Below are 23,330 nucleotides of genomic sequence, written 5' to 3' on the forward strand. Positions count from 1 at the left end.
AGGATATTAAGGACCGCCCCTTTAAAAGTGTGGACACGCCTCCTGTACCTGTTGGGGCATCAGGCCGGGAAGACCTTCAATCAGAGCTCAAGTTTAGAGGGATTCTGAGCAGATGTGTCGGATGGCGCCGTCACGCGGAGCGGCGTCCTTTTGCTTTTTTTTGCTTTTTTTTTAAATTTGGCGGGGGATTGGTGGTTACATCACCGGTGAAGCCGGGCCGCCTGAAGGGGACGGGATGGAATCACGGGACGCCGCGTCTGCGTTTTATCCACAACTCGGTCACGTTCCAGTGTTTACGGACTTTAGTCAGAGCAGCATTCCTGGTCCCCAATGAGCTGGGAGGGGGGGGGGTTTGGTGAGGGGGGGGGGGGGGGGGGGGAGGGAAGAGGAAGTGAGTGTTGATTACAAAGCGCTCCCTTTCATTCGTGGGCATGCCCAGTACGCTTCGCTTCGCAGCCCGAGATTTAAACAGGAGGCAGACTTTTGTTGCCTCTCTCTCTCTCTCTCCCTCCCTCTCTCTCTCTCTCTCCCTCCCTCTCTCTCTCTCTCTCTCCCTCGCTCACAATGTTATTTTTCCTCCCCGCTCCCAGTAGTGCGCGTGCAGAGAGGTTTTTTTTTTTTTTTTAAATGGAAGAGCGAGAAGGAGGTGCAGATTTCAGCCAGTGCAGAAAGAGAAGAAGAGGGAAGTGAAGAAGAAGAAGAAAATCCATCTCTCTCTTCCGCAGCCCTCCCTTCGACTTTTCCACCTTTGGAAGCGAGGAAATATCAGGAGTGTGAAAGAGGAGGAGAAACAGGAGCGGAACGTCGCTGTCCAGGTCAGTGTTCAGGAGGAAAACACCCCTCTCTCTCTCCCTCTCTCTCTCTCCTTCTCTTTCTTCCCTTCTTTTTTCCTTCACCTGCTTTCTGTCAAACTAGCTCCGACTTTTCCGCCACTTTCCTTTGACGCCTGGTCGTCTGTGAGAGAAACAGGAGCGTCGGGTGAGTGACAGTCGCTAGTTCGGGGGGGGGGGGGGGGAGGGAAGAGGAAGTGAGTGTTGATTACAAAGCGCTCCCTTTCATTCGTGGGCATGCCCAGTACGCTTCGCTTCGCAGCCCGAGATTTAAACAGGAGGCAGACTTTTGTTGCCTCTCTCTCTCTCCCTCCCTCTCTCTCTCTCTCCTCCCTCTCTCTCTCTCTCTCTCCCTCGCTCACAATGTTATTTTTCCTCCCCGCTCCCAGTAGTGCGCGTGCAGAGAGGTTTTTTTTTTTTTTAAATGGAAGAGCGAGAAGGAGGTGCAGATTTCAGCCAGTGCAGAAAGAGAAGAAGAGGGAAGTGAAGAAGAAGAAGAAAATCCATCTCTCTCTTCCGCAGCCCTCCCTTCGACTTTTCCACCTTTGGAAGCGAGGAAATATCAGGAGTGTGAAAGAGGAGGAGAAACAGGAGCGGAACGTCGCTGTCCAGGTCAGTGTTCAGGAGGAAAACACCCCTCTCTCTCTCCCTCTCTCTCTCCTTCTCTTTCTTCCCTTCTTTTTTCCTTCACCTGCTTTCTGTCAAACTAGCTCCGACTTTTCCGCCACTTTCCTTTGACGCCTGGTCGTCTGTGAGAGAAACAGGAGCGTCGGGTGAGTGACAGTCGCTAGTTCGGGGGGGGGGGGGGGTAGTGAAAGTCCAGCTGCTCCGCGTCCAGCCCGTCGGCTCAGATGTTCGCAGGCGTGCACGTGCTGAGGCAACGAGCGCAGCCACGTGGTCGCAACGAGAGGCGCCGTTGGACGGGCGGGCGGGTGCGTGGACGGATGGGACGGGCGGAGCCGCTCCGGCTCACGGCGCTAAATTAATAAAAAAACACGCTCAACTTTTTTTTGGAGTGTAAAGGGAAAAATCTTTTTTTTTTTTTTATGTAAAAAAAAAAGCTTTTTAAATAAATCGCATTTGGCAAAAAAAACCCAAACAAACAAAGCGGGAATTCTGGGTCGATCATTTGTGTGATTTAAAGGGAATCGCCTGAATCAGGTGTTGCTCCTCGTGGTTGTGATGGATTTGGGTTTTTTCTTTTTTTTACAATTTAGTTTTATTTTTCTCCAGTTGCCAAACGTCAGATTATTTCGGAGTGTTTTCACCTGCACCTTCAGCCATCCCAGCATGCATTGCACCTGAGCTGGGTGGGCCGAAGCGCAGAAGAAAACCAGCGACAGTAATAATAATGTTTATATTCAATTTAATTCATTTTCAGAGGTGTTTGTTCGGCTCTAAATGTGGAGAAATCTTTATTTCTTCGCTTTTCCCGTTAGGCCCAAAATAGAATCTCTTAAATTCCGGTAAAAACAGTAAAAATATGTCATCAAGAGATTTATTAAACCACCATTCAAGCAGTTTTTCTCTGCCTTTTTTTGAGTTGAAGCCAAACGACGGAACGTCGGTGCTGGTTTATCCCGGATAAATGTCCGGATCGGCTGCCGTGGCCGCTTTACGTTAACTGTGGTATTCCAGAATTCATCCTTTATTTCACCGCGAGGACGCCTCCCTGCTTCCTGGAAGACAGCGTTCCCATGCGTTCCCAGCGGGCCCCACCCCTGGCGACCCAGCAGAGGCTCCGTGATCCATCACCTCGCGGGCGGTCCGGCTCTGAAAGGCCCCTGAACTTGTTCCCCCTCCGCCTCAAACCCATTTTCCTCCCTCTCTCCACCTTCCCTGCATTTTCTGGCTGGTTGGAAGCGCGGCCATAGCGTTTTAAATAGTTATTTCCCTCTCCGGGGCTGTTTCCTCAACCTCTGACCCCTCTCCTCATGCTTCTGATTGGTCGTCGCGGTGACTTCAACGGTTCTTATCAGCAGCCGGCCAGCTCTAATCGAGGCTCTGTTCTTCCCTGTTGTTTCAGCCCGCTCAACCTGGAAACCTTGAGCGGGGTCACCCCTCTCCCACACACACACACACAGACACACGCACACTCACACACGCACACACTTGTTCTGTTGCTTTATTCAGAATTTAATGAGGGACAGAAGATAAAGAGAGGCTTAACGGTAGATTTTCTGTTTTTGTCTTTGCCGGAGGAGCGGCTAGCATAGCATAGCTAGCCTCCACGTGAAGTTGGACTTGTTGTTGAAGGTGAGAGGGACAAAAGCGAGTCCGGGGATGCTCTGGTCCAGCACGATGCTACTTTTTATGCTTGTCTATAATAGTCCCTCTGCTAACTTTTTTTTTTTTTGGCCCATGCTAACTGACACCAGAACTGTTCTTCTTCTTCTTTGGCTCCTGCCATTTTCTCCTTCTACACTGTAGTAATAATCGCTTTATAACAACTGCGCTGCTGTGTTAGCCTGTTCCTCTGATTGGACATAAATGCAGTTTAAAACATTGAGATGAAACCTGTGATTTAAACGCAGCGTCGGCTAAATGTTCCTAGCTAGCTAAACCAGTGAGTTTTATCATCGTGTTTTCAACTGCGGAGGAGGAATCCGACAGTGAAATACGTAAACACACAAAAAAAACGGAATTAGGAAAAGCTCTTAGTGGAAGGTAATCAGTCATTTTAGATGTCAGAATAATCAGCAGCTAATCGCGTTAGCTTCTTTCTGTTCTAGGAATCTTCCTCAGGCCTGGTTCTTCTAAGCTGTGCTATCAGAATGTGTCGTTTGGAAACAGGCAGATAGCCTCAGATATTACACACACACACGCACACACACACACGCGCGCGTTTGTTAATGACGTAAAAAGCTGGATTTTCTACGTCCTCGGCGCTCCGTATAGATCAAATATTTACACGCTTCTTCACCCTCGGTGCCATTTTAACGAGCGCGGGATTATCCTCTTACATAAGGATGAACGGGGGCGGCCGGGAGACGGGTCCCGACAGCGCCACATCAGATGGGACGGGAGGAAGCGGCGGGCCGAGGCTGTGCGGCGGGTTCACCACAGGTCAGGGTCCGCACGACAGATCAGCTGGTGGTGAGTGTGTTTAGATTTCAGGCTGCGCTAACGTCACCGGCCACGTCAGGTTGCTCACACACACACACCCACACACACACACACACACACACACACACACACTGGGACTAAGGTCAGCGCTGGAGCTGTTTGTCTGCAGGGGTTGTACCAGCCAGCTGCTCCGTACTCGCCATTCCCAGAAAAATAGCAAAGCTAGCCATGTTTGGCTACCTGGGGGCCAACGGGGGCCTGAAATATCTCAGCAAAAGCATCTTTCTAATGTACGAAAGGCTTCGTTTTTGTCCTGGATCCAGATGCTGAAGGTGGTTTCTGGCGAGCCGGCCATCAACGTTCCGGATCCTCTGGTTCCGAGTTTGAACCGGAACGGCGACGATGATTCTGAAGAGGTTAATTCCTCTTTTATGCCACCACAGTGAGGCTGGCACGCGCACGTGCGCTCCAACGTTTAGTTCTTGTCTCAGACTTCCTCCTCAGCAACTGTTCCTGTTTGAGTCGGAAAAGGTGGAACGCCATTCGGGGCTGGAATCAGCCCCCCCCCCATCTCCTCCACTCATCTTTTTCATTACAGCCCTTCATTTTGTCCTGCTGGGGAGTCGCAGGTCACCTCATTTCACCACGTCTGAGCCGCTACAGATTTATAGAGATGATAAAATCTGTCTGGAGGCCAGAGGCTCTGATGCCAGGATGGGGGGGGGGCGGCGATGTGGGGGGGCTGTCTGGCCACGCTCGCCGCGCTGATAACCAAATATGAATCAGCAGGAAAAGGCGCCTGCTGGCTCCGCCTGTCAGAAATGGCGTTTTCAGTCTTTTTTAAATTGAAGCGTCTTCCGCTCAACGACCTGACATTGAGAAAACATCCCATAATTCCTTACTGGTCTGCATTCCCGGCACGTCGAGGTCGGCGTGGAGACGCACAGCGCGGCGGCGGCGAGTGGCAGCGATTGGTCGGCTTCGGGCGAACTTTTGTTTGGTTTTGCTGTCTAAACCTCTTTTGTCTGGAGGTTCTTCAGCCTCCTTTCAGTCACACGGACACAAACAAACAGGGAAAGAAGGCGGAGAACCTTCCAGAACCCGTCAGAACGGTTCTAACGAGGAAGGGGGACCTCTGAAGGCCCAATCCGAGGCGTCCTGATACGTTTCTATTCTCTAGGTGAAAGGTTTGAAAACGAGTCGTTCGGGCTGAACCCGCTGGCCGGCGTGTGTCTCCCGCTCGCTCCCGGTTCCATTTTCTGGCCCATTCATATGCTAATGCGGGTCAGGGGATGAGGGGGTTCTCACGTTCAATGTGAAACTTGGCCTTTTGTGTCGACGCGGCTCAAGCTGCCGCGACAGAGGCCAGAGGTGAAATTGAATTCAGCTGGAATTCCCCAGCGTCTGGCCTTGGGCGGACTGTTAAACCGGACCGGGACGGCCCCGGTGCTGCTCCCCGTATGGTCGGAGGTGCTGGGGGACGCCGGCGAGGTGAGCCGGCGCTGGTGTTTGATTTTTTTTTAGTGCTTTTAATTCACGATTTTATATCGCCTTCAAAAAAAATAGCACGCTAAAAAAAAAATCTGCTAGTGAGCTAAACATCGGGTTTTTGTTTCGCTATTATCTCTACAGACAAAAGGCTGTGTTTTTTCCCCTCCAAAACCAAGCGTATTTTAGCGTCGCTAACAGGTTACCAGGCTTGCAAGTTACAGGGAGGATATTTTTCTTGTTTTTAAGAAATTAGCGACCTCTCTGTGGAACTTGTGGTCGTTCAACAGCCTCAAAATGTTCTTCTGAATTACATCTTTGTTGTGGAAATCCAGTCAAAGCTAATTTCACGGCCATTTATCGGTTATTGTGAGGCGTTAGCTTGGTGGCCAAAGCTTATGCTAATGTGAGTATCTGTGTCCGGCCACCACGTGGACCCCACCCACGACTCGCAGCACCCAGCAAATTCTGCTGAACGTGGAAAAAGTGGACGTAGAAAAGCAAACCGAGTTTTTTGGGGGATTTTTTTTTCTCGTGGATTAAAGCAGAGACGGATCTGATACGGCGTCCCAACTACAGTGAAACGGGATCTTTGTTTTTACCCCCCATCCCTGAGGGAGCCCAGATCCAGACCTGACAGAACAGAATGGCCCCAAGCTGGGAATTGAACTCCGGACCCCGTTGCTGGGCCGTCACGTGACATTAACATGAGGAGGGAGCAACATATGGCACCTGAGGACCAACTCCAGATGTTAGCCAGGGCTTTGGTCAGGGGTCCTGACCAGAGAATCAATCACCCCCCCCCCCCCCCCCCTTTCCCCCAACCCACACACACTCACACACACACACACACACCCTTTAGTGTTCTAAAACAGCTTAAAAAATGTTTTTGTCAACTCTTTGATCAGGAAGCTTGAAAGAACTTTTTGGAGCAGCACATTCTGTGTGTGTGTGTGTGTGTGTGTGTGTGTGTGTGTGGTGTGTGTGTGTGTGTGTGTGTGTGTGTGTGTGACCTTGAGTTTAAATGACAGGGAGCCAGCACAACCTTTTGTGTTGGGACATCCTTTCATCTGGACGTGACGTCTTTCCTCCTCGGGGAGAGTTGCGAGCGTGGATCGTCACGAATCGTCACGGCAACGTTTCTGCTTGACGTTGTCAGGTTCTGGGACAGGTTCTGAGACAGGTTCTGGGACCGGTTCTGATTTCCTCCGTCAGGGGAACAGAACAATCCACAACCAGCTTGTAATTTAGCTTAAATCATTGGATTGTGGGGTTACGGATGCCAATCAAATGAGCCCATCAAGCTAGCCTGTGTTCTGGAGGTGTATTTACACATGCGCATTCCAGGGGGCGCTATGGAAGCAAATGCAGGGTTAGCTATGATGTAGCTAGCGCTGTGGACGAAGGGGTGTGTGGGCTGGAGATCCCAGGACTACCTGAGAGCTCTGAGCTACGGATGAAGCTAAAGTCCATGCTAGCGCCACGATAGCCTTGACAGCTCAACAGATTATTATATTATTTTTAAAATTGATCCCATTTTGGGTCGTAGTAGCAGACGGAATTGTGTAACATCGTTAGATTTCTCGTTAAATCCCCGTTTGGTGCGTATGAAGTGTTTCATCTTCAGCCCCGCTAACGTTACGTTTCATTTCAGTTTCTCTCACTTAATCCCACTACTTTAAATACTTTTTAATGTTGCCAGCGGGAGAGGAGGCAGCGAGTTGCCATGACTACCGGGCGGCTACATTGACCATAATCCCGTAATCCTCGGAGCTGTAATGTTGAGTCGCAATGAAATTTCACCTGAAGCCTGTGAGCGTCAGGATGAGACGTTGCTGATGTGGACAGACGGTCCGAGAGCCTCCGATAATATTGGTTTTGTCGTAAAGCCCGTGAGAGGTTTGGGAATTATCGTTCCTTCCCTTCCATCCTCTACCGGGTCGGCCGGCAGGGAGCCTGATGGATCAGGGAGGCTCTATTTTCTTAACCTGGACAACACTGATCTCAGTTTCAGGGTTAGAAGTTTGTGTGGGACGGTCATGCTAACGTTTGTTTTTGGACAAAAGCGAATCGAGCTGAGGCTCGTTTTGTTCAGGTGCTAATTTAGCATCTCCCCCGGTTAGCACCGTGTCCCGGTGCCCCCTGAACCATCAGGCTGACCTCCGGCTCCAAATTCCCCCGTCGGTCAGGCTAATCTGGCTCCAACGTGATTTTTTTTGTCATTTATCCTCATAAATTTAGCGTGCGGTTATGCTAGCCGCGCTAACATTTAACCCACGTTGCGCTGCTGTAATTGTTCCTGGTCGGGAGTAACTGAAGTGTCTCCTTCACCCTCGGTGCTCAAATATTAGCCGTGTGCGTAGCGGCGCCGCGCCGGGGGCCTGAGTGAAAGCTTCATATTTCACGTAAAGCTGGAAGTGTTTAACCATCCGCCCCGCGTCCAGATCGACTTCCCTCGCAGCAGAACCGCTGCCTGGAGCCGCACAAGTGTCTCGTGCGCGAGCGTGCCCGATGATTGACAGGCAGTAATGAAATGTGGAGAAATGTGAGAAAGCGAAGCGGCAACAGGAAGTGCCGAGATGGAAGATAGACGAATGAGAGCGCAGTAAATTAAAGCGCGGCTTTATTGCTTTATTTCGGCGTGCAAAATGACCGCATCTCACTGCAAACTCTCCCCCCGTGTGACAGGTAATTATTTTGCCCGCCCCCCCCAACCGCCACAGCCACGCTCCTCTCGGGGGGCCTTCTGTGCTCGGCTACCCCAGAGACGTGGGAGGAATGTGGGGCAGGCGTGCTGTGATGTGAGGGGCTCTCCTGGAGCTCAGATCCTGGAGGCCGTGGGCTCCACCCGGACCTGAATATAATGGAGCAGAAGAATTTGGGAGGGTGTGGCGGACTGCAGGAGGTTCTTCGAGAGGTTGAATGCAGGTGGGCACTGTGTGTGTGTGTGTGTGTGTGTGTGTGTGTGTGTGTGTGAGATTTAAATGTTCCCGTTTCATATGTGCGAGGGAGACGTCTGAATCGACCTCCAGGAGCTTTCGTGCCACATTCAAACGACCCAACGGGCCCGAAGCTAACGCGTTAGCGGCCTCTCTCTGCTGCTCTGTCTGCGATGAAGCAGTTTTAATCGGTTCTATCACCCCCCCACCCCCCCGTGAGTCGACTCGGATAGTCACACTGTTGTTGATTAATGGAGACGTGGCGAGCAGGCGGCGAGCAGACGTAAGCCGGCTTCAGACGGTTGTGTGCTTCACCAGGTGTTGGACAGCGGTCCCCCTTTATTGGGGGGGCTGTAGGACATTTACCACAGCTCTGCGTTAGCCGGTGCAGGATGCAGCCCATAAATCGTTAGCAAGGCGGCGCCTTGGTTGTACCTGTCGGAGGGTGAAGCTAAAAGCCCCTTTTAAACGTTTAAATTGCTAAAATGCGTCTTATTTCCCGATGCTTTATCACCTTTCTACGCCCACTGACTCGGCAGGTTTCAGACGCAGAAACGTGGTTAAATCCTGGTAATTACCCAGGAAGCCTTGCGGCGTGCGTGCGCGTGAGTTCAGCGAGTTCACTGTGGAACTTTACTCCGCCTCTATTTATTTCCCCGTCGTCGGTGGAAAATGTCGTCTCGTGTCCTTGTCCCTGTTTAACAGACACACTTCCTCTCCGCTTCCTTCCTCCAGAGAGCCGTTAAAAAACGGGGGCAGCGCAGCGCCGCCGTGCGAGTGCGACCCAGCACATCGGCGTGCGTGATCTGGAACGTTAGCGTTAGCTCCCTAGCGTCGTCAGACGTCCGAGGGGCCGAGTTCTGCTGCCGGTCAAGGTCGATCCCTGCTTCGGGGAGGGTCCGTTTGGGTCGACGCACCCTGAGATGTTCCGACCACCTGACCCTCGCTTCCTCTCCCCTGACGTTCCGGCTCCCGAGGGGCCCGGAGCGGACCGCCCTGGGATGGAACCAGGAAGAGGCGCCGAAGCCTCCGAGGAAGCGCTAAATGAATAATTACCACGCTGTAGGTGTTCGAGGCGCTAACTGGGAGCCGCGCGGCTGGATTAGCACGCAGAAATGAATGGCACAAGCTCGGGAAGGCGGGGGGGGAGCGTGTCGGACAAAAGGTGAACGCCGCTCGCCGGTCCTCCGCCCCTCCCTTGATCGCCCCCCCACCGTCCCCTCTGTCATCCCGCGTGTCCCCTCTGCGCTCGCCCCTTTTGTCTGGCTCCGGCCAGAGTCTGGAGGACCCAGACAAAAGAACGCCGCCTGTCACGGCGAGAGAGCAAAGGTCCCCGCTCGCCGGGGGAGGCGGAGGCGGGAGGCGCGGGCTCGGCCGGGTGTCGGGGACGGGGAGGCATTGTCGAAGCCGTGGCCGCCCATTGGCGCCCGGGCTCGGTCCCGATCCAACGCCTCGCCGCGTCATCACTTCCTCTGAAATCTTTGCTTCTGCCTTTTTACCGTCGTCTTTAGCAACGTTCTGCTGCTTATTTGGGTTCAAACGCTCAGCTGATGTTTCCGGGCCCGGCGTCCCGGTCACGCCGCTCCGGCTGCTGCTCAATAATCCCGTTTCCAGTTGTTCCGGTGCCTTTTCTGTGGTTTAGGCCACATTTCAGCAGTTTGTGGGCTGGGGAAGCTCCGTTCTCCCGCTGAGCCTGAACGCAGCAGAGCGCCGTAGCTGTTGGCGTGTCAGCGGCGTCCTCCACCTCCAAACGCTCATCCGGCTCCTTCAAGGCTCTCAAATCGACTCCTTTAAGTTGAACCGTCAGTGATCAGTCGGCGGTGTCGATGAGGTCACAGCCCAGCTCCCTCTGCCCCCCCCCCCCTCTTTTTAGCCACTTTTTGCACATCTCAGACCGGTTTTATTCGTCACTCTTGCGCGGCGGCGTGGAAACAAAGGCTGCGGCCTCGTGAGCAGTTCCTCGCTGCAGCCAGCAGATGGAGAACGGAAACGTGTGACGGGAGGAAGCTGCAGCGGCGGAGCGGCACCGAGCCGCTGACGCTGGAGGACGCAGCGGCCGGAATTAATGTCTCAGGTTTCTGCCTACTTTTAAAATGATGGTCGGAGAAATTGTTGAAAAAAAAGTGTCTTTGATGTCTGGATGGATCTTTTTTTTGTTTTAAATCTAGTGAAGTGAAATTTTCAAACCGGTGTTAGAGGGATGAGTTAGTGGTTCTTTGGTTGCTGCACTTGAGGGGGAAAAAAGGGGGGGGGGTGGATTTTAGAAGTTCCAGGCTTGAAAAGTAGCGGAAATTCAATAAATCAAATAAACATTCACGTTTGAAAATTGTCAGCTGAAACTTTTGTCCCGATTCTGTGAAGCTTCAGTGATGGATGTGTGTGTGTGTGTGTGTGTGTGTGTGTGTGTGTGTGTGTGTGGGCTTCAAGTTACTCTGTTGCTTTAGAAACACATACAGGTCCAGAATAATCTCTCTCCCCCTCTCTCCCTCTCTCTCTCTCTCCCTCTCTATATATCTCTCTCTCTCTCTCTCCCCCTCTCTCTCCTCTCTCCGCCCCTCTCTCTCCTATATCTTTCTTTCCCCCCCCCCCACATGAACGCGGAGCAGCGTCTCCAGCAGATGATTTCCTTCCCTTCCCGTCGTCCCCCTCGCGCCCCCCTCAGGCCCCCCCTCCTCTGGTTGCCCCCCCCCCCCTCTGCTACGCAGTGTAAACACAGTGTTCCAGAGGAATGTTGGACTCCCTGACCTCCACTGCAGTTCACTCGGTTCAGCCTGGCCCCGCTGTGCTCCAGCGCCCCCCCACCCCCACCCCTTGCCCCCCCTCACTCGAGCCCCTCCACTACACTCTCACTAGCCCCCCCTCGCTTGCTTCTTCCCCCCCTCTCCCCCTCTGCTCCCTCCCCATCGCCGCAGACACTTTCTCTTCTTTGTCCTCCTCTTCCTCTTTTACTTCCCTTCCTCCCTCCCTCCCGCCAGATGTGCCGCTCACCTTCCAGGTGTGCGCCGGCGCTTCCTCCCCCCTGACGGGATTCGAACCAAGAACCCGCAGCGGGCGCCGGCTGTAGCCGCGAGTTTGCTCAGCACGCTGTTCCTCTGACACACGCCTCTCTGTGACGGCGGCGGGTTGCGACGGCGGCCCCTCACGCTCGCGCACGTCTGAAGGTCGGGGCGGGCGGTTGTTACGGCGACCGTCGCGCCGGCTGCACGTGTTTGTTTATTTTACGGGTCGCTGCGCGGCGTGCGCCAGGTTAGCATTCGTCACAGGTGCTCTGACACAGGAAGTAACCCCCAGCTGCAGGCGAAGGCGGAGCTGATGCAGAACGCCAACACGTGGTCGGAGGGCTGAAGCGAGCACGTTTGCGCCCGTGAAGTTTGGACGCCGGCAGAGGAAATGGGTTTTTAGGCTCTAACTGCCGTCAAACGCGTCTTTGAGCGAAGAGCGGTCCAGCCCACCTGCGCTAGCTCCGCCCCTTTCTGATTGGCGAGGTGAGACGACGTCCACATGTGTTCAACCAGACTTTTTTTTTTTTTCCCCGGGTTCGGGAAGGCGGGGCTTTTGCTGCCGCAGGACAGAGACGAGTATAAATACACGCGGGCGGTCATCGCCGGTCACGGCGAACGCAAACGTCGGGGGAATCGGGGAGTGTTTGTGTTTGTAATCGATGCTGGAGGCGCTGCGGCGGGGCAGACGCGCCCCAGCCGGGTTCACAGGCAGGCTGTCAGGCTGCCAGGTAACCCGAGCGGCGCGGCGAGCGGCGAGCAGAGCGGCGGGCGAAGACATACGCAGTCGTTTTTAGCACGCGGGCCCTCGAGGCTCACACACGAAGGCCTCGTTTGTGGTTTTAATGTTTGTTTCATTAATTGTCTCCCAGAACCGGGAGATCAGGGCAGCAAAAAGACAAATGGTGCACCTTTCCATGCTAATTTTAAGCTAATAAGTCGGAAAATCAAGGCAGTTTCTCCCTTTTAATTAGTTCATCGTATTAACGAAGCTAATGCGCCAACTCGTTAGTTTCAGGTTTGTGTTCGTTTTGATGTGTCGTGGGAGTGAAAATGAGACTTTCTGCTCATTGTGGCGTCAATAACCGCGTTGTGACGGACGCCTGGGATTGAATGCTAATGCTAATCAGAGCGACGGCGCTGCTGTCATGTCGATCCAGGAAGAAGCCAGAGCGGATCGTCAGCGTGTTAAAACCATTCGGAGGTGGATTCTTCTGCCTGTCCGACCAGATTTGATCTGTAACAGCGAGATGACCTCATCGCAGATGTGGCGGATCAAACGTCCTCCGCCCGCTCTGCCGCGGCGGCTGCAGGCGGAGGACGCCGCCGCGGCAGGAACTGGCAGCCGCCTGCTCCTCCTGCAGCGAGGAACTTGGCTGACCTCTGCTGGGCTCTGACCGGCACTGTCGCCCTCGCACGGTGACCAGCGTCCAACCTGCAGTTCGACCCTCCGTGACCTCCATTCCTCGTCACTTTTGGGGGTGGGGACGGCGGCGAGGGCGGGCTGAGTTTGACCACACGCGGGGAGGAGGGCGGAATGGAGGAGAAGAGTAGATGGAGCGAGGGAGGGAAGCAGATGGTTGGAAATGTAGCCTGCTAAATTATTCATCCAGGCTGGAGTCTGCAGGAAGATACCGGAGATGGTCGGAGCCGGCGTGGACACGCCCACAATAACCGGCACTACCGTTGTTTAAGGGGTGTGTCGGTGGGAGCGTTTGTTCCCGTCTCAGGTCGGGCGGAGGTGATTAACGAGGCCGCTCTGACCCCACGGCGGGCAGGAGTTCTGCGGCAGAATCTCGGTAAATTCGCTACCGACCGAAAAAAAAACAGAAGCTTTATTGACGCGGCTTGTTTGCGCCGCAGTTTTTTGCGGTTTGCTTTATTTCCCCTCGGCCCGACGTATAGAGACGGCAAATATGTGTGTTTTCTTCCAACTTTTGCTTTTGTGCGTCCCAGATCGGCGGACACAGATGTGCACACACACGCACGCGCGCGCGCACACACACACACACACACTCCTGAGTGGAGGCCTCCAGGGAAATAGAGCAGAGAGGAAGCTACGTGCCTTCGCCTAGCAAGGGCTGTCTGGTGTCATGGCAACCATTGCAGATTACCCCACCCTCCATCAATCAGAGAGGGGAGGAGGAGAGGAGAGAGGGAGAGAGGAGGGAAGAGAGGGGAGGAGAGGAGGAGAAGAGAGTGCTGAGGAGAGTCGGATTTAGAGATCTTCTCGTCTTAGAGGGTCCAGAGCTCGGACTTCTCTTCTAGAGGATCTATTTTCTTCTCGAGGGAGGGAATAGGCTTCGATCGGAGAGGAGGAACTCCTTCCGTCAGGATTCGCTTCTCGGGGCTTAGGAGAGGGTCCTCCCTTTTTCTTCTCTTCTCTCTTTTCTTCTCTTCTTTCCTCTCTTTTCTTCTTCTCTTCTTTCCTCTCTTTTCTTCTTCTCTTCTTTCCTCTCTTTTCTTCTTCTCTTCTTTCCTCTCTTTTCTTCTTCTCTTCTCTCTTTTCTTCTCTTCTCTTCTCTCTTTTCTTCTCTTCTCTCTTTTCTTCTCTTCTCTCTTTTCTTCTCTTCTCTCTTTTCTTCTCTTCTTTCCTCTCTTTTCTTCTTCTCTTCTTTCCTCTCTTTTCTTCTCTTCTCTCTTTTCTTCTCTTCTTTCCTCTCTTTTCTTCTTCTCTTCTTTCCTCTCTTTTCTTCTTCTCTTCTTTCCTCTCTTTTCTTCTTCTCTTCTCTCTTTTCTTCTCTTCTTTCCTCTCTTTTCTTCTTCTCTTCTTTCCTCTCTTTTCTTCTTCTCTTCTTTCCTCTCTTTTCTTCTTCTCTTCTTTCCTCTCTTTTCTTCTCTTCTTTCCTCTCTTTTCTTCTTCTCTTCTTTCCTCTCTTTTCTTCTTCTCTTCTCTCTTTTCTTCTCTTCTCTTCTTTCCTCTCTTTTCTTCTTCTCTTCTTTCCTCTCTTTTCTTCTTCTCTTCTTTCCTCTCTTTTCTTCTTCTCTTCTTTCCTCTCTTTTCTTCTTCTCTTCTTTCCTCTCTTTTCTTCTTCTCTTCGAGTTTCATTCTCTTGAGTTCCTTTTCTTCTCGTTTCCTCTCTTCTTTCTTAGAGGGGGGAAGGAGCAAATCTCCTCGCCTGCATTAAGTCCTCTGGAACTCGTTAACTCGCCGTCTCCAGCTGCTGCTGCAGCATCAAACTGCAGAGGTGCACAAAGGGGGAGGAGCCACCAGCGCAGCGGCGAGGGTGGACGGTCGCCGCTGCGCTGAAATTAGGCGTTGTTCTGCTGCGGGGGGGGATGGGGGGGGGGGGCAGAGGAGAGAGAGGAGAGGAGGGAAGAGAGGGGAGGAGAGGGAGGAGAGGGAGAGAGGAGGGAGGGGAGGAGAGGAGAGGAGAGGAGAGGAGAGGAGGGAGAGAGAGGGGAGGAGGAGAGGAGAGAGGAGAGAGGGAAGAGAGGGGAGGAGAGGAGGGAAGAGAGGGGAGGAGAGGAGGGAGGAGAGGAGGAAGAGAGGGGAGGAGAGGAGGGAAGAGAGGAGAGGAGAGGAGGAGAGAGGGAAGAGAGGAGAGGAGGAGAGGGAAGAGAGGAGAGGAGAGAGGGAAGAGAGGGGAGAGAGGAGAGGGGAGGAGGGAGAGGAGAGGAGAGGAGGGAAGAGAGGAGAGAGGAGAGGAGAGGAGGGGAGAGGGAAGAGAGGGGAGGAGAGGAGAGAGAGGAGAGGAGAGGAGGGAAGAGAGGGGGAGAGGGGAGGAGAGAGAGGAGAGGGGGGGAGAGGAGGGAAGAGAGGAGGGAGGAGAGGGAGGAGAGGAGAGGAGAGGAGGAAGAGAGGGGAGGAGAGGAGGGAAGAGAGGGGAGGAGGAGAGGAGAGAGAGGGGAGGAGAGAGGAGGAGGAGAGGAGGAGAGAGGGGAGGAGAGGAGAGGAGAGAGGGGAGGAGGGAGAGGAGAGGAGAGGAGAGGGAAGAGAGGGGAGGAGGAGAGGAGAGAGGGGAGGAGAGGAGGGAGAGGAGAGGAGGAAGAGAGGGGAGGAGATGAGAGGAGAGGAGGGAGGAGAGGAGGGAGAGAGAGGAGAGGAGAGAGGAGAGAGGGGAGAGAGGAGAGGGGAGGAGAGGAGGGAAGAGAGGGGAGGAGGAGAGGAGAGAGGGGAGGAGAGAGAGGGGAGGAGAGAGGAGAGGAGGGGAGAGGAGAGGAGGGAAGAGATGGGAGGAGGAGAGGAGAGGAGGGAGGAGAGGGGAGGAGGGGAGGAGATGAGAAGAGAGGAGGGAGGAGAGGAGGGGGGAGAGGAGCAAATCTCCTCGCCTGCATTAAGTCCTCTGGAACTCGTTAACTCGCCGTCTCCAGCTGCTGCTGCAGCATCAAACTGCAGAGGTGCACCAAAGGGGGAGGAGCCACCAGCGCAGCGGCGAGGGTGGACGGTCGCCGCTGCGCTGAAATTAGGCGTTGTTCTGCTGCCGGGGGGGGATGGGGGGGGGGGGCAGAGGCAGTGATGCATGGACGAGCTGACAGCCGAGAGGGGGGGTGAAAGGGGCAGAGGGGGGAGGAGATAATATTAGAGCGCCGGGAGACGGCGGCTCGAGATTTTTGTTGCAGTGAGAGGAGGGAAAAAAGGGAGAATTTGGAGGAGATAAATGACACCAGCGTGGGGGGGGGGGGGGGGGGGGGGGCATCTGAGGATACGGCCTCCTAAAGTGACTGCGGCACAGCCTCCGTCCGATTACATCACAGCTGAGCTCTAGCTCCTCCCCCCTCTGGTCTCCGCTGACCTTAAAGCACCTCCAAGCCAACTCTAACAATTAAGGGGGGCGCACGGAGCACGTGCACGTGCACTGGGACGGATCCCGCTTTAACGGGATGTGGAGGCCGCTCCGGTCCTCCCGCGGACGCGTCACAGCACCGAGAACCTGCGTCCTCCAGGAGGACGAGTCGGCCGCTAGCACTCGATGGCGTCGCCGCGGTGACGTGCGTCCGCGGGCGTCAGACTGTTGACGAGGGGTGTTGGTTGGTTGCCAGTGTTAGCAAGAATGCTCTATTTAGGCTTTTGTGCTAACGTCTCCGAAACCGTTTATTATTTCTTTTACTCTCCAGATGGTGTCGGCTAACTTAGCATTGTTGCTAATGTTTAATGAGCGAGTGAGCGGTCACCTTCAGACGGTGCCTAACACGCCGTCTGAGGTCGGTTTGTCCGCGACGAGGACGCCACCGTGAATGAATCGTGGCTCTTCGTCCTCAGCCGCTAGCCGCGCGGCTGCTAACAGTATTAGCACCTCTACAGGCGGGGCACCTCTGAGAACATCCAGACTGTTCCAGGTGTTTGTCTGTGTTAATCTGGACTCTCTCCTATCCCCCGTAGATGTGCGCAGGTGTTCCACGCAGCGGACAGGTGCGTCCTGATGCCCCGCACATCAGTAAGTACCGCTCATAAAACCTCAACTTTCTAGATGTTTCACTTTTGTCACGATTCTCTCCAAAATGTGTTCAGCTAAAAATACAAAGTGGCCAAATCAAAGCAGCTAAAAGAGGTGCTAGCATGAAAGAGCGGGTGGGTTCTAGCGAAAAACGCTTTGATTTTGTCGTAATACGCTTGTGTTTCGCACGGCTGCTCTCTGGCGCCACCACACCTCGCACCCAGGTACTGCGTTGTTAATTAGTTGCGCGCTACGTTGCCGTTAGCGACAGCGGCGTAATATGGTCCACGTTTTTTCACCAATTGATGGAAAACTCGGCCTTTTGGCGGCATTTTACATGGATCGGTTTAATTTAAATAAACAACCCCGACGGCCCAGAATGTCCGACTGACAATAATCCGGATGTTGGGAATCTGGCGTTTATCCCCCCGTTACTGCGGCAGCTGCACAGACATAAGGAGAAGCATCATTACAAGAACCGCGGCCTGTTAATGGGTCTTCGCTACGTGGGGGGCCGGTCGGCTCTGCACGGCAGGTGGGGGGGGGGGGGGGCGACGGAGGGCAGAGGCGAAATCGAGGAAACATGTTTGCGTCCAGCAGGGGCCACTTTCATCTGCAGGATCAGACCAGGTCACGTGATCCCCCTAGAGGGCGGGGACTGGAACTGCACACTGAGCTAACGTCTTTTCAGCTTTAGCTAACGATGCTAACAGCCCAGAGGATCGGAGGCGAGCGCGTCGCTTCAGACGTTCCACAGTTTGGCTCTCCGGGATTGGTCTAAAACCAGGAAGTAGACTTTTCCAGGACCTCTACTCGGTCTGGAACCAGACATCTGCAGTGCACGTGGGCGTGCACCGCCCGAACCTGTGCTGTCCTTCAGGACGTCCCACCGAGCCTCTGCAGAGGGGAGGGCGGAGCTGTGGGCGTGTCCCGGGCTTATTTTGGGAAACCACATGATGTCTAGCTCATTTGCAGCCGCTGTGCGTGTGTGTGTGTGCGTGCGTGGTCACGGTCATGTGAAGGTCATGCCATCCCCGTGTGGAGAATCCTGGAGACCTGCCAGTGCCGATGGGGGCTGCGTCTCTGGCTCCGGCTTCCCCCACTGCAGAGCATTGATCAAGTGTCCTCACCTGCTGCAATCAGCCAATAGGAACGCAGCAAACGCCCCAGACAGCCAATGGCCACGTGGGGAAAGGTTCGGAGGCTGGAGACAAAGGCGCCAGACAAGGGTGTGTGGTTTTTTCCCTCCTCTCGCTCGACCGAGGAAGCGTAATGGAGGAAGGACGGCGGGTAAAATGGCGGCGAGCGGAGTGGAGGAGGTGTAAAGGTAGGGAAGGATGGGGAGAGGGAGGGTAATGAGGCGTGGAGAGATGGATGATGGAGAAGAGAAGGACAATGGATGTGAGGAGGAGAGAAAAGGAAGCAGACTAGAGGGGCAACGAGGAGCTGCACACACACACACACACACACACACACACACACACACACATTTTCAGCTTATTCAGGGCTTTAATGAAGCTGTCAGGATGAAAAACGACCCGGTCCGATCCAGAAACTCCACAAGTACACAACAAACTTTCCACGCTGCGACGCCAGAGGAGCGGACGGAGGAACGGCGTCTATCGCCACGCCCCCCCGGAGGGAGACCCGGAGCTCTCGGGACGGACGTCAGAACCTGGAGTCTGATGATCAGACGGCTGGTTCTGAGTCCGGATCACCAGATAAATGGGCCGCCGTGCATCTGCCTCGCTCACCTTTGGCGTCGCCATCTCGGACGTGTTAGCTCATCTTTATTATTAGCATTAGCCCCTCTTGTGCTATTTGGAGCCCCGACAGAATAAAAGCGGCCGTTATTCGAGAGCTTTCAGATTAGCTTAGATTAGCTTCCTGATGCTTTACAGCTCGGCCAGGCCGACGTTTCTCCGCCCTCCTGCTGTCATGTGACCTCTCGCACACGCAGGTGAGATCAGACGGTCTGGATTGATTTGTGCTTCCTGTAGCCTCTCGCGTCTTCATCCGTGTTTCCGACCGTCGGATCACGCCCCGCTCACCTCTCTGTCTTCTGGCTACCTTAGCAGCGAATGCTAAACCAGCTCGTTTCCACGGCGTTGCCTTGAAACCACGATACGTCTGCTAACGTTGCGCGGGGGAGCAACATGCTAGCACCCGCTAGCTGGTTTCTCTCATTTTCTGGGGGTCTGACAATGACCGAATTAAGCGCCATGGCAGATGTTCCAGGAAGTTGTTGGTGGTTGTGAATCTTGTTTCCATCAGTGGTTCAGAGGCGGAGCGGCTCCCAGCTTTAGCGAAGCTTCACAATAAACCCTTTTAACGTCCCTTTTCGGCGGTCCCACCACAGGCCGTGTGATTAATCGCTGGCTCGCGTTTTCCTTTTCCAGTTGTGTGCAATCGGCCCCGACGGCGTGCGTTTCTGTGGCGGCGTCCAGCAGCAGCGCAGCTACGTGTCCCAGATCTCCAGCTCGCTTCCCTCCCCCCATCCGGGCCCGAATGTCGACACGCGGAACATGTTTCCGATGTTTCTGAAGCGAAGACGAAGACGGATTTCATTTAAAATGCTGACGGAGGGAAAAAAATGTTGCTATGCTAAGTGTCGCACACACACACACACACACACGCGTATGTAATCCCATCGTCCCATCCCAGTGCTCTGTGTTTGTTTGTGCAGTATCCTGTTCCCGGTGCCATATGCTATCCGTAGCCGCTGGTATCGCTGGCCGCCGCCGGCCTCAGCGGCCTGCTGTTCTCAGGGCTCGGCCCGTCTTGTCCAAACAAAGACTCCACTGACAAACACAGTCGGGTCCCGGAGTTCCCCGTCAACGTTCCGGAGCGGAGCAGCGTATTGTTTTCCTTTCCGAGCGGCTCTGCGCCGCCCTCGGCTGCGGCCGCCATCGACCCGGGCAACAGCGCCACGAAGGGAGGAAGCGGCGCCGATTTAGCATCGCAGAGGCCAGCGTTCCCATTCAACTGTGGGACAGGCTGCTAACGTTAGCGTTACCGTTTTGTGCGCCCGCGTCACCTGAAAAGGTGCTAACGCTGGATTAGGATCGCTGCGGGACCCCTCCCCCCCCCTCCTCCAGAGGACAGAGGCCTCCTTGTGCTGCCGTGACTCCGTATCTAAGAGATGCTTCTTCTGGGCTGGAAATGTCGACGGGGTGATTTTCGAACGCTTGGAAACGACGGCGCCGTTTCCAGGAACCCGGAAAAGTTCAACATGGCTGAGGCTGCATTACGTCACCTGAAAATCCCTCCAGGTTGGAGCGCTCTGACATTGAGTAATGTCAAGGCCGTGTGTACGAAATAAAGAAGTTAAAGCCCCCCCCCCCCCGGCTCCACGTACACCCGACATGCAGACGCGAGCGGCACGGCGGCTATTTTTGACTCCTCAACGCTCCCTGGATGCGGCTTTTTTTACAACCTCCTCGGCAACTTTGATGATTGTCCGGGAGCCAACCTGTAATCATTTAATGCACTGTACTTGTTCCGGGGGGGGGGGGGGAGAAGAAGAGGCTCCTTCACTCCATCCCAGAATTCTCTTTCAACTGCTGTTGCGTATTCCGTTTGAAGCTTGACGGCTTCATTTGGGAAGCGTCTCAATTAGGCGGAATGTTTCTGCCGACATATCTGTGCGCCCAGAACGTCTCACCAGGACATGAAAGCCCGGGCTTAAGGAAGTCATCGCGCACCGCGGCGTGGAGCGGCGCACGCACGCGCGCGCACGCTCCCGCGTGCACATGCTAACGCTAAAAATAGCGGCAGCTATCCTACTAACGCTAGCTAATGCTCCTCACCCCAGACAGGCGGATTTGCATATCTTTAATGTGCGACTCGGGTTTCTTATAAGAACCGGCGGGAGGCTCCCGGTGCACGGCGAGTAGCCACGTTCTGTGGGGGGGGGGGGGGTACGGTTGCTGAGGTGATTCCAGATTTTTGGGGGGGTCAGGACTGAATATCAATACCTCAGAAAAATGTGGTCGACTCCAGAACTGGTTTAGCTGTGGCTCACGTGTGTCGTTACCTTGTTATACGTTATTTTGGATGAGTGGGTTCAATTGACTCGGCTAATTAGCGCTGGTGTGGTTCTGCTAGCGCCGTAGGCTGGGTGGGCGGGTGGGTGGGGGGGGGGTTATTTATGCCATTAAACTCGCCAGTAATCGGTTGAGCATTAGCGTTAGCTCGCAGCTACGAGCTTTATTCCCGCCGGAGGCCGACGCTCGTGTCCAAATATCCCAGATTGAACAATAACACCATCAACGCCCGTCCAGACGCCTCCAACGCCGCTGAACCAAACACTCGCGAGGATCCCAGACCGCCATCCGCCGCTGTTTATTTACGGGAGAAGCGGCAGCGGCTAAAAAGCCCGATCAGCCAAACACAGCTTGATTTCCTAAAGATTCCCGCGAGATTCCCACTGCATCCGGTCAGAGGCCGCCGTGTTTATCCGCCTCGGATTCAAATAAAGATCTCTGCTCCTCTCAAATAAATAGTTGGTGAGGAGTCGGCAGCAGGGACCTGGAGAAAAGACAAAACCACAGAAGAAGAAGGATCCTTTGCTTTGGCCGCAGCATAAATAATCTGGGATATTCGTCTCCTCGTCATTATTCACCAGTTCCTGAAAGAGGCGTTCCTGGCGTCACGTCACGCGGATCCTCCATTTTATCGTCCCGCCCCTCGATCTCACCTCTTTAATGGTTCCGTTCGACCCGTCGGCTACGGCCTCCGACCGATCGGGACGACTTTTCACTTAAACGATGGCGGGACGTGAGGTGAACTGGGACATTTCGGCTTTCCGAAACCTCCCATTTCTCTATAGAATAGAGATATTAATGCTAAATGCTACCACCTGATCCACCAATTAGCCCCGTAGTTTAAAGCCCGAACCGGGCGACTCCCAGTTTGGCCTCCCGGTCTGTTGCTGTCGCGGCCTGTCCGTCCGTCCGTCCGTCCGTCCGTCCGCCTGTCTGTCATTCCAGACTCTCCTTGCGTGTTTCGCAACAGCCACCCAAGCTATACAGCTGCTCAGCCGGTGGAAGAACGCCAGGACCAGCGCCAGTCAGCCGGGGCGCCAGTTGGGCCGTCCATCACTAACATTAAAGACATGCTATCCACCCGAGTGTATCCTGCTGGCTTACCGCCCTGATCCCCTGTCCCAGCCGCCCCGCGTTGCGCCCCCTCCGCCCGCCCGCTCGGGGGGGCCCTGGCTAAAGTGCCCTCCTTGCTTTAGCGGCGCGGCGCGGCTCCCCGGCGTCCGCGCCTCCGCTTTAGCCCTCTTAAAACGCACGTGCTAATAAATGAGGAGCCTGCTGGAAATAAACGCTTTCTCATGTGCAGCCAAGCTGCCCAGCCGCTGGGGTCATTGTGCCCGAAAGGGCTGAGCGCACGAGCGCGGCGCATGAGCGAGGCGCACGAGCGCGGCGCACGTCTGGCCACGTTTTCTATATCAAAAATACGCGAGTCAGCAGAGACGCCGGCTAAAAGGCCTCCTGTGGTAAAAATAGATGAAAACGGGTTCGTGTTTGTCTCCTCCCGCACTAGAAGGGACCTTTTTCTGTCTCGGCTAAAAATATCGCCCGTTTCATCGCAGGAGCCGTCGCCGCTCGTCCTTGTTCTCTGACGCAGCCAAAGTGGCGCCGAGCCACTTTGAGTAAAACATTCGACGCTGCTCGTTTACGATAAAAGACGCGAGGGGTTAGCCTCCGGTTGGGGTGGGAGGGGCTTATTTCCCAGCCCACCAAATGAGGCCGATCAGAGTTAAAATCAAATAGTCGGACTAACGAGAACTCCCTGCTACCGCGTGACCCTGAACGCATCGCGAGGTGAAAGATGGCTGATGGAAGGTTTTAATTGGGGCATTTGCATAATCGGTGGGAAAAAAGCTTCATTTAAAAAAAAAATTAAAAAAATTTCAAAGTCAGCTGGTTCCCAGCCACTTTAATCCGGCTCGCTTTGTCTCTGAAGGGTCTCAGTTAGCTAAACCAACGTTAGCATGTCTGGCTCTGGTCGGCGACCGGTGGCAGGTCGCCCTCGCCTGGGGTGGCTGCTGATGAACTCTGACCTTTCCGTTGTCGTTTAGCACCCGGACGGTTCGTTTGTGATTGTATTTCTGCCTTTATTGTGCAAATAAAAGATTTAGCTAAATTGAAAAAAAGGTTTTAGCCGCTTTCAGGAACACTCAGGTCATGTGACACTGGGCGATGACCTTGGAAAATAATAAAATCCTTCCGTTCATCAGCACTTTTTCCTTATTTGGCTCCGCATTGAGAAGGAAACTTTGAGGTTAAACTCCCGTCCACTCGGACTCAGAACCGCTGCTCTGACGGAGGTGAAGGAGCCTTTGATGGCACCGTCTTCACGAGTGGGCGCCCGCTGACCATTGATGAATGTTGCCCCGCTGAGCGAGTCAGTAGCGCCGTGAATGGCCGCTGCGCGGCTCCAAAGTCAAGTAGTTCTTCCCATTTGAACGCAGCTTCAAATCCACGCTGGCGAAAATTAAATACGTGTCTGCGGGCTCGTACCGCCGCCTTGTCCTGGCTCCGCCCCTTTGACCCAGGCGCCCTCGCATGTAAATTCAAATCCAGAGGAAGAGACGCTCGTAACGCTGAGCCCCCCCCC

At 54.3% G+C, this 23,330-nt stretch overlaps 1 long non-coding RNA gene across 1 annotated transcript; it reads left to right on the forward strand.

Moving 5' to 3' along the window:
• Nucleotides 1–1,213: 1,213 nt before the first annotated feature.
• LOC130535187 (uncharacterized) lies at nucleotides 1,214–23,195 on the forward strand. Its single transcript, XR_008953046.1, has 3 exons — nucleotides 1,214–1,442; nucleotides 16,646–16,700; nucleotides 19,100–23,195. It is a non-coding gene; the product is annotated as an uncharacterized LOC130535187 (long non-coding RNA).
• Nucleotides 23,196–23,330: the final 135 nt, after the last annotated feature.

Source organism: Takifugu flavidus, chromosome 12 (genome assembly GCF_003711565.1).
Source record: "Takifugu flavidus isolate HTHZ2018 chromosome 12, ASM371156v2, whole genome shotgun sequence".
Taxonomy (NCBI): Eukaryota; Metazoa; Chordata; class Actinopteri; order Tetraodontiformes; family Tetraodontidae; genus Takifugu; species Takifugu flavidus.